The sequence below is a fragment of the Arachis hypogaea genome, chromosome 14, assembly GCF_003086295.3.
Source record: "Arachis hypogaea cultivar Tifrunner chromosome 14, arahy.Tifrunner.gnm2.J5K5, whole genome shotgun sequence".
Lineage (NCBI taxonomy): Eukaryota > Viridiplantae > Streptophyta > Magnoliopsida > Fabales > Fabaceae > Arachis > Arachis hypogaea.
The window spans coordinates 109,614,638-109,626,805 of NC_092049.1; positions in this window are offsets into that span (position 1 = coordinate 109,614,638).

The following is a 12,168-nucleotide window of genomic DNA, read 5'->3' on the forward strand; positions in this document are numbered from 1 at the left end:
GTTGAATTGAATAGAAAGACAGTAGTACTTTGCATTAATCTTTGAGGAACAGCAGAGCTCCACACCTTAATCTATGGTGTGTAGAAACTCTACCGTTGAAAATACATAAGTGATAGGTTCAGGCATGGCCAAATGGCCAGCCCCCATGATCTAAGAACTAAACGTCCCAAGATGATCCGAAGATCTAAATACAATAGTAAAAAGTCCTATTTATACTAAACTAGCTATTAGGGTTTACAGAAGTAAGTAATTGATGCATAAATCCACTTCCGGGGCCCACTTGATGTGTGCTTAGGCTGAGCTTGAAGTTTACACGTGGAGAGGTCATTCTTGGAGTTGAACGCCAGTTTGTAACGTGTTTCTGGCGTTCAACTCTGGTTTGTGACGTGTTTCTGGCGTTTAACTCCAGACTGCAGCATAGAACTGGCGTTCAACGCCCTTTTGCATCGTCTAAACTCGGCCAAAGTATGGACTATTATATATTGCTGAAAAGCCCTGGATGTCTAATTTCCAACGCCGTTGAGAGAGCGCCATTTGAAGTTTTGTAGCTCCAGAAAATCCACTTTGAGTGCAGGGAGGTCAGAATCCAACAGCATCAGCAGTCCTTCTTCTGCCTATGAATCTGATTTTTGCTCAAGTCCCTCAATTTCAGCCAGAAAATACCTGAAATCACAGAAAAACACACAAACTCATAGTAAAGTCCCGAAATGTGAATTTAACATAAAAACTAATAAAAACATCTCTAAAAGTAGCTAGATCCTACTAAAAATATACTAAAAAACAATGCATCCACTCATCACAACACCAAACTTAAATTGTTGCTTGTCCCCAAGCAACTGAAAATCAAATAAGATAAAAAGAAGAGAATATACTATAAATTCCAAAATATCAATGAAACATAGCTCCAATCAGATGAGCGGGACTTGTAGCTTTTTGCCTCTTGAATAGTTTTGGCATCTCACTTTATCCATTGAAGTTTAGAATGATTGGCATCTATAGGAACTCAGAGTTCAGATAGTGTTATTGATTCTCCTAGTTCAGTATGTTGATTCTTGAACACAGCTACTTTATGAGTCTTGGTCGTGGTCCTAAGCACTTTGTTTTCCAGTATTACCACCGGATACATAAATGCCACAGACACATAATTGGGTGAACCTTTTCAGATTGTGACTCAGCTTTGCTAAAGTCCCCAATTAGAGGTGTCCAGGGTTCTTAAGCACACTCTTCTTTTGCTTTGGACCTTGACTTTAACCGCTCAGTCTCAAGTTTTCACTTGACACCTTCACGCCACAAGCACATGGTTAGGGACAGCTTGGTTTAGCCGCTTAGGCCAGGATTTTATTCCTTTAGACCCTCCTATCCACTGATGCTCAAAGCCTTGGGATCTTTTTTATTTACCCTTGCCTTTTGGTTTTAAGGGTTATTGGCTTTTTGCTCTTGCCTTTTGGTTTTAAGAGCTTTTGGCTTTTTCTGCTTGCTTTTTCTTTTTCTATTTTTTTTTTCACCATTTTTTTGTTTTTTTTTCTTTTTTTCTGCAAGCTTTTGTATTCACTGCTTTTTCTTGCTTCAAGAATCAATTTTATGATTTTTCAGATTATCAAATAACATTTCTCCTTATCATCATTCTTTCAAGAGCCAACATATTTAACATTCTTAAACAACAACTTCAAAAGACATATGCACTGTTCAAGCATTCATTCAGAAAACAAAAAGTATTGTCACCACATCAAAATAATTAAACTAGTTTCAAGGATGAATTCGAAACCATGTACTTCTTGTTCTTTTGTAATTAAAACATTTTTCATTCAAGAGAGGTGATGGATTCATATTCACTACTTTAAGGCATAGACACTTAGATACTAATGATCATGTAATAAAGACACAAACATAGATAAACATTTAACATAAGAAAACGAAAAACAGAAAATTTAAGAACAAGGAATGTGTCCACCTTAGTGATGGTGGCGTTTTCCAATGATGTCCTTGAGCTCTTCTATGTCTCTTCCTTGTCTTTGTTGCTCCTCCCTCATTGCTCTTTGATCTTCTCTAATTTCATGAAGGATGATGGAGTGCTCTTGATGTTCCACCCTTAGTTGCTCCCAATAATTGTGTGGAGGAAAATATATCCCCTGAGGTATCTCAGGGATCTCTTGATTCGCAGTCAAATGTTCTACCACTGAGCGATAGACCCTTGAGATGAATTTCTCCATCTCCTATGACTCGGAGGTGGAAGCTTTTGTCTTCCCTTTCCTCTTTCTAGATGTTTCTCTGGCCTTAGGTGCCATCAATGGTTATGGAAAAACAAAAAAAAAAGCTATGCTTTTACCACACCAAACTTAGAATGTTGCTCGCTGATAAACCCATATTTCATGAGTTCTTTTGTGCTTAATTTGAGTGATTTATTCAATCCTCCACCTACTTATTCATATTAACTGCATGGTTTTACTTTCCCTTCCTTATTATGTCATATTGTGAAAAACATGTTTTTCTAAGCTTTAAAAATTAATTATTTTAATTACCTTTATTTCCATTAGATGCCGTGATTAGTGTGTTGAGTAGTTTCAGATATTCTAAGGCAGAATGACTTAAAGGATGGAAAAGGAAACATACAAAAATGGAAGGAGAAAGCAAAATGGAGCTTTGAAGGAAACTGGTATTCACGCGATCGCATGGACGACGCGATCGCGTGCCAGAAGCGAAGATGCAGCGATGCGGCCGCATGACTGACATGACCGCGCGACATAAGCAGAACGTATACGACGCGGACGCGTGACTGACGCGACTGCGTGGCAAGGAAAAGCACCGAATGACGCGACCGCGTGACCTACGTGGACGCGTGACAGAGGCCACGTATCAGAATTTACAGAATATGCCTTCTGAAGCCCTTTTGGCCCAGATCCAAGTACAGACAGCATAGACCAGAGGTTATAAAGTGTGGGAATGCACCCATTCAAGGAGAGCTCACAATTTTTGTTACTTTCAGTGATTTAGATTTAGTTGAGGGGGAGATCTTCTCCTCTCTCTCTTAGGATTTAGGATTTCTTCTCGCTTTAAGAGTGACTCTTAATCCAGGTTTTATATTTCTTTGTTTTAAACTTCCCTTTCACTTTATTTATTTATTTCAGTATCTGAGTTGGCTATTTACCTTTATAATTGAATCTATGAATTCTTCCATGTTACAGACTTTTATTTGAATTAATGATAATTGAGGTATTTTCAGTTTATGATTGTTCTCTTTGATTTAAGTTATCATTGCTTCCCATCTAAGGACATTTTTATTATTCCAGCAATTTTACTTTTTCTCCTTTTGGTCCTGATTAAGAATTCAGTAACTCAACAATTATTAAACTCAACATAATTGATAATCGTTATCTTGCTAATTGAGCTGAACTTAAGTAATCCCAACCTTTTCTTAGGAAATAAATAGGATTCAAAGGTCAATTTAATTAGTCCCTTGACTTTTCTTTGCCCTAGTAAAGGTTGACCAAGTGGAGTTTAGATTCAACTTTCATTATAGTTGAGAGAGATAACTACGTTGGACCTCCAACTTCTCTTACCTTGCCAAAAGTCTGCTTTACAGTATTTATTTATTTTAATTGCCATTTACTTTACTTGTCATTTAAATTACTTGCTTCTCATCTTCTAAACCCCGATTACAACCTTTATAGCCAATAATAAGAACATACCTCCTCGCAGTTCCTTGAGAAGACGACCCGAGGTTTGAATACTCGGTTAACAATTTTTAAAGGGGTTTGTTACTTGTGACACCCAAAACGTTTGTACGAAGGGATTTTTGTCGGTTTAGAGACTATATCTACAACGCGACTGTTTTTATGACATTCTTTACTGGCAAAAATTCTAACGTCAAAATGGCGCCGTTGCCGGGGAACTGCTAACGTGTGCCTTATTATTGGTTATTGTAAATATTTTTCTTTTGCTTGTTTATTTATTTTTGTTTTTTTTTTCTGTTTATCTTTATTTGCTACCATGAACTCTCACCCCTCTCGCTTTGAGTTTGGTTCTAATATTGTTAAAGGAAATAGAAGTTACAGCAGGAACGCGCATCAAGGTCAGACCAATCAAGGATGGATAGAACCAAGAGGATCTAATCAACCCTTTTGGCAGCAACACCCTCCGAGATATCCTGGACAAAGACCATTCTACAATGCATACCCAGCTGACAGATATGGTGGACAACCTTGTAACTACCAACAAGCCCCACCCCGTGCATGTAAACCATCCTTTCAATATAACGTCGAACCACCACACTCACAAGCTTCTCTTCACCATTCGCCACCATATGATCCTTCCTTACCCCAGTGCCAATCCAATCGCTCCCAATCACCACCACTTTCCTTTGTGTCATGTCCAAGTCCAGCAACCCGAGAAGCAGAGGTTTGCCTAACGGAAATAGTAAATAGATTTCAAACAACCATTCAACAACTGGAGCAAGCGATAATTCAATGGGTTTCTAGGCGCTCAAATACACAAGGATCAGCCGCAGCCCCATGTGAACAGTCTAATGAAGAGCATAGCATGAAGGAGATACCAGAAACTCCAGTGGACAAGACAGAGAATGAATTCATACTAGAACAAGTAGAAGAAGCTGTCATCGCTCAAGAAGAAGAGTTGGTTGAAGATCTAGGAGATGCTGAACCTCCATGGGAATCCAGAATTGAGGAACACGCCGTCAAGGAGACTACAGTTGATGCTAAGGAGGATATTTCTCCAAGGCAAGTCGTTTATGAAGAATCAGACGGAATAATCCAAGAAATAAATTCCCTCGATAGTGATAGTCACAAGTCTAGCTCTCTTAGTGATGAACTTGCATCCGCAAGTGAATTCTCTGAGATCGAAGAATCTTCCCCAAGTGAATATGAAGATGATGCAGAGGTAGATTTCTCTCAACCTCCAATCTATGACTCAAGTGATGAGGAAGACATAGAAAACTTTGACCAGGACACAAATACAATTGAAGATCTTTGCAAAGAAGTGGAGGAATTCACAGAAGAGCACAAAGAAATGGAACTTGTAGAACCACCAAAAACACCTATCCCAAGGCCATTACCACCTAATACAAGCTTCAAGTGGGTAAAATCCTTAACTTATAACTTTACTTATTCACTTGAATATGGTTTGCTTGAAACAGATGGCCAGCTTAGAGCTCTCTGCGGCTTTAAGAGTAAGAGGGAAATGGCTCGTACTCAGAGCTGGTGCACAAGGTTCAATAAGGTTCCACGCTTCACCTCGAAGTACACGGATTGGTATCATGCTCAATTGTATGGATCACGGAAAATTTTTGGTCACCAAGGTGAGATTCTACTTTTTAAACCGCCTGAATGGAAACATGTAGATCAAGACGGAGGCAGATTTAAAAGCAAGGCTTGGAATCCTGGACTCTATCCTGACATTCGTCGTCCCGGGAGCCTGAAAATCTGTTTGGAGCTGCTCAGAAGCTTTGCATGCTTGGTTTGGGACCCCGGAGGCTATTGGCATTTCAAGCACTGGTGGAGATTTTTAGACGAATTTAAACATAAGCCACCATAACAGGATACTCCTCCAATGTCCAACTTAAGGACTTTAACTAAAAGTGCTAGGTGGGAGATAACCCACCATGGTATGGTCGCTTCTTTTTCAATTTATTTCTTGTTAATTGCTTTCATTTTTCCTTTTTCATTTTAATTTATTAAACCTGGAATCATGCATAGCATTCATGTTAATCATTGCATTCTGCATTTTTCATGCATATATATATAAAAAAAAGGGGTGTACGACGCGACTGCATGCCCCATGCGATCGCGTCATATTGCGAGAAACACCACCCACGTGACCGCATGACCCACGCGGCCGCGTGATATATATATATCGGCGTAAGGATCCAACGAACAGAAAGTTAGGCTGGAATCGTGCGGCCCTTGTGCGTTTCGCACAAATTGGCCCACGCGATCGCATGCCCCATGCGATCGCGTCACTTGCACAATACCAATCCCACGCGACCGCGTGAGCGACGCGATCGCGTCGCATGGATTGCACATCACCCCAAAAGGAGACAGAGAGTTGCGCTAAAATGGCGCTGGAGTCGTGCGTTTAGCACGAATTCCAGCGACGCGGTCGCGCGACCCACGCGATCGCGTCACCCCTCTTTCCCCCCTCTCATGCGATCGCGTCACTCCCATTTTCATCCCAACCACGCGACCGCGTGCCCCACGCGGCCGCGTGGATTCGAAAATATAACCCCCCCACAACCACGCGAACCCTATCAGTCGCGCAGCCCCCCACCCCCAACCCTTTTCTCCCTCTCTGCTTCTTCTTACTCCAGCCACTATCCAGCACCACCCAGCCGCCACCGCGCCACCACCCAGATGCCGCCGCCGCACCACCCTCTCCCCCTTTTTTCTTCTTCTTTCTTCCTCTCTCCTCCCCTCTCCGCCACCACCCAGAACCACCACCCACCACCGCCGGCCATCCAGCCGCGCCCCCCACCTCCGCCACCCACCCGCAACCCCCCCTCCCTTCCTCTATCACTAACCCTAAGACCCTATCCCCATTCCCCCTCAGCCGCCACCGCGCCGCCGTGCCCCGCCACCGCGCCGGACACCACCGCCGCCATCACCCAACCGTTCTGCTTCTTTCGCTTTCCAGGTTCCGCAACCCGCACTCCCTTTTATCCATTCGTCATTTTTCTGTATTTTTTTTTCCGTTTTTGTTCATACTTAGGATAGATAGATATGCATGCTGTAGTGGATTTTTAGGTTGTTATGTAGCTTAGGCTCTGGTTAGTGGATCTAGGTCTGTTTACTTGTACTGTTCCTGTTTCTGTTTTATCATAACTGCAATTCTGCTGTTCCTGTGACCTCGTTCATATGCTATGATTTCTTGCATTTGCTGCTTGTTACTCTGCAATTTTCCTGTTTCTATTAATTATAGGTAACTACAGCAAGTTTTTAATTCATATGAACTGCTATGATTGCTGTTTATTTTCCGGGACAATCCAATTTTAGCCGGAATGCTGCCCAAATTTTTTGTAAATTATTTTCATTCATGTTTTGGTTTGGCATTTCTGAACTCTGTTTTACTCTGCTTTACCCAAACTGTTTCATGAATGCTATGGCAGACTTTCTTATCCTCTTTGGTTTCCTGGTTCATAAACTGCATTTGTGATTCACTGATTCCAATTTTTGCTTTCTTTATTTCTATTCGAATCTGCATCACCCTGTTTTCCTTGTTCGATTATGAGTACTTCTATTCTTACCTGTGAATCCTTGTTATATGGAATTTTTCTCTATGCCACTTACTTTAATCCGCACTTTACTAACTCACTAATTTTAATTTACTAATTTCTTTTTCAAATTCTAACCATACTAACCCTTTTGATCTCTTTTCTGATTATTTTCCCTTTCCTCTAACTTTCTAACCATGGCATATTGATTATTTTTCCATTTAACATAAATTCAATCACATTTCATATACTCATTTTCCTTATTTTATTTCTCCTTTTCCGCTTTGAGTTTCCTTTGTTTAATTGCCTATTTGCTTTACTATTTTTATCCATATCATGGTTTTCTGTTTTTCAGGATGTCTGCCTCACAAAGGAAAGGAAAAGGCAAGGCTACTGGCAAGCGCAAGCGAGGAGATTTCTCCCAGTCCATCATTGCCCTCATGCACGATTCCTCATGGCGGGAGAAGAACTTCACACAGCAGGAAAAAGCTGACCAGCTGCTCCCTGCAAATGATCCTATAAAATTTGCAAACCGGTACTGTGAGCTGAAGTACCCGGCTTTTGCAAACTCCAGAAATCTATACCTGGAGCGAACTCTGAAGATTCCAGAAGCACTCCAGCAGTACACCACTGAGCAAATCAAGAAAAGGGGCTGGTTCTTTCTGGAGAGAACACTGACAGAGGTCAACACATCTTGGGTCCGGGAATTCTACTGCAACTACTACCTCACCACCCTAGATGCAGTGAACCTGAGAGGAAAATAAATTCTGGTCACTGAGGAGGCCTTAGAGGACATTCTCCAGCTCCCAGCCAAGTCCGATCAACCTGATGGTTATTCGAAGGCTGAGGAGGACATGCGCCAGATGCAGTTTGATTGGGATGCTGTGAAGGCACGGATAGCTCTGGACCCGACTGTTCCTTGGGAGATGGGTCAGGACACCACCATGCCTAGAGGGATCAAGAGGGCGTACTTAAATGATGAGGCTCGGTTATGGCACCAGATCTTGAGTAATTATGTGATGCCGAGTACTCACGAGATGGAGATCCCAGCTGCTATGATCACCCTCCTTTGGTGTGTGATGGAGGGGAAGGACCTTTATCTGCCACGCTTTATCCGGCATTTTATGGCCAGGGTCCACGTCCGAGGCACCCTCCCTTTTCCGTATCTGGTTACACAGCTAGGCCGTCGAGCTGACGTGCCATGGGAGGATGCCGATGAGAGACCACCAGCGGCGGATTGCAGGAAGATCATTCCTCACAGCAGGAACTTCTTAGCTTTGGGCTACAGAGCACCACCCTTCACTGCTACTGATGAGCCAGCCCCACCGTCTGCTGGACCCTCTTCATCCCCAGCTGCCACTGCTGCTCCTGCTGCTACCACTGCACCTTCACCTGCCTCTGTGCCCGTATACCGCCTCGTGCACCGCCTATTCCGACAGCTTGATCGGATGGAGCGCCGTAACCGACGCCGGTATGAGAGATTGGAGCGTCGCAGCCAGCGACGCTATTCGCATCTAAAGCTGATGATCCGACAGGGTGGTGACATCCCCTCTGAGCCCGACACACCATCTGAGCCATCAGAGGAGGAGGATGATAGGCACGAGGAGGAGACTCATTTCCAGGAGGAGACCCATCAACAGGCAGCCACAGAGCAGGTTGCCCCGCATCAGGAGGTTATGCCCCAGATAGAGGCTGCGGATCCGGAGATCCCGATCCAGTCAGCCCCACCTCTAAAGCAGCCAGACCCTCAGCCCACCACCACCACAGAGCCTCCAGCTGCCATCCCTACCAGTGATGACACCCCTTCACACCCGGCTTGATTGAGCATCAGGGACGATGCTTCATTTTAAGTGTGGGGAGGTCGCCATCTCTGGCGTTTATTTTGGTGAACCACAACATACTTTTTCTTTTATTTTGAATATTTTTCTGTATTTTTCTTTTTACTGTTATTTTCTGAGTACTTATACATTGCTTTTATGTATTTTTACTCTATTTTTGCATATTGCATCTTTAGTTCATATTTTTAGTTATTTAGTTTAGTTTGCAACTCTGATTTATTAATGGATTAATTAGTATAGTTTACCCTTTTCAGTATAAGATAGTATAGTTTAAATTGAAAAATATAAAAAGGAAGTAAGCTAGGAAATTGAACATATCAGATTTAAATCCATAAACCTTGTATATAGCATTACATGATGTAGTTAAGCTGACAACATTTCATCAAGGAGGAACATTAAAACTTTAAAAGCTACCCTAAATAATTTTTTATGAGAATAATGGGAATTTTTAACTAAACCTGCATAACATATATGAATGATATATGATGCTTGAGTTAGAGAACACACAGCCTGTGAGTCTTGAGCTTAATTGTATGGTTGCATTCAAACCATAACTTCATTCCTGTGTGTTTCGCTTCTTTTTATTCTGATGTTCTTTACTTTGCTTTAATCTATATGTCCAATTATAGAATATAGAATAGATACATACCAAAAGAATGATTGAGGCCATCATTTGATTTTAGCTCACTTACCCCAGAATAACCTACCTTTCACATCACCCTTGTCAGCCCCCTTGAGCCTTTAAAATCCCTTTTATTCTATTTAGCCACACTACTAGCCTTAAGCAGAAAAACAAAATAAAATCCCAAGTTGAATCCTTGGTTAGCTTAAGATAGAAAATTATGAATAGATTAGAACATGGGAAACCTATTGGGAACATGGATGATAGAAACAAAAGGGTAGAGAAGTTAAAAGAAATAAAATAAATTTGGAAAGCATGCTCATGAGAAAATCAAGGTGATTTAATTGCCATGCGCCTTGAAAAAAAAAAAATAAAAATTTTCAGCATTTAATAAAAGGGAATACAAAAGAAATTCCCCAATGCAAAATAAAAGCAATGCACATGGAATAAAAAATTAAAAAGTGAAACATGAGCATGTAACAATAAGTGGGATAATATGGGAAAATAGGTAAAGAGATTTTGTTTTACTAAATATGTATGTTAAGGTGAGATCTTAGTCTAATTAAGGATTCACTTATTAGCTCACTTGACCCTATACATAAATCCTTACCTTTACCTTGACCCCATTACAACCTCAATTAAAGACCTTATGACTTTTTGGTATGACTATATTTTATAATTGTTGATTGGTTAGATGAAAAACAAAGCTATAGAAAGTAAGAATAAAAAGAAAAGTAGAGTGAATAAACCCAGTAAACACTGAGTGACTAGAGGGTAAACACAAAATCCAGTGAGGGTTCATTAACTCATCAACATATATCTGTACTTAATTTACTAATTGTTTTGCAAGTTTGTACAATGTTTTCTTTCCCATCTCATTTGCTGAAATGCTTCATTATTTAAGGGTTGGCTATACATATACATGACTCCTTGAGAATATGAACTAACTTGACTACATGTAAGCTTTATATATGAGTGAATAATTTAGAGTTGCATGATGCATCATTCATTTAGGTAGTTGCATTTAAATTAGGTTGCATTGCATGACATTCCATCACTTTAACCTTAATTATTTACCTTGGGTTTAGCATGAGGACATGCTAGTGTTTAAGTGTGGGGAGGTTGATAAACCCATATTTCATGAGTTCTTTTGTGTTTAATTTGAGTGATTTATTCAATCCTCCACCTACTTATTCATATTAACTGCATGGTTTTACTTTCCCTTCCTTATTATGTCATATTGTGAAAAACATGTTTTTCTAAGCTTTAAAAATTAATTATTTTAATTACCTTTATTTCCATTCGATGCCGTAATTAGTGTGTTGAGTAGTTTCAGATATTCTAAGGCAGAATGACTTAAAGGATGGAAAAGAAAACACACAAAAATGGAAGGAGAAAGCAAAACGGAGCTTTGAAGGAAACTGGTATTCACGCGATTGCATGGACGACGCGATCGCGTGCCAGAAGCGAAGATGCAACGATGCGGCCGCATAACTGACGCGACCGCGCGACATAAGCAGAACGCATACGACGCGGGCGCGTGACTGACGCGACCGCGTGGCAAGGAAAAGCTCTGAATGACGCGACCGTGTGACCCACGCGGAGTGGTACGCGGAATCGTGATTACACTTTAATTATGTAAAATTCATCGCTCTTTCTTTCCCTGGTAATGGCGCCAAAAATATGATGCCAAGACCATGGTTCACAACTCCGTGTAACTAACCAGCAAGTGCACTGGGTCGTCCAAGTAATACCTTACGTGAGTAAGGGTCGAATCCCACGGAGATTGTTGGTATGAAGCAAGCTATGGTCACCTTGCAAATCTCAGTTAGGCAGATATAAATTGATACTGGTGTTTTCGAATAATAACTAATAGAATAGGGATAGAAATACTCATGTAATTCATTGGTGAGAATTTCAGATAAGCGAATGGAGATGCTTTTCGTTCCTCTGAACCTCTGCTTTCCTGCTATCTTCATCCAATCAGTCTTACTCCTTTCCATGGCTGGCTTTATGTGATACATCACCATTGTCAACGGCTACTTTCGGTCATCTCTCGGGAAAATGATCAACGCACCCTGTCACGGCACGGCTATTCATCTGTCGGTTCTCGATCATGCTGGAATAGGATTTACTATCCTTTTGCGTCTGTCACTAACGCCCTGCAATCGCGAGTTTGGAGCTCGTCACAGTCATTCATTCATTGAATCCTACTCGGAATACCACAGACAAGGTTTAGACCTTCCGGATTCTCTTGAATGCCGCCATCATTCTAGCTTACGCCACGAAGATTCTGGTTAGGAGATCTACGAGATACTCATTCAGTCTAAGGTAGAACGGAGGTGGTTGTCAGGCACGCGTTCATAGGGAATGATGATGATTGTCACGTTCATCACATTTAGATTGAAGTACGAATGAATATCTTAGAAGCGAAACAAGATGAATTGAATAGAAAACAGTAGTACTTTGCATTAATCCTTGAGAAACAG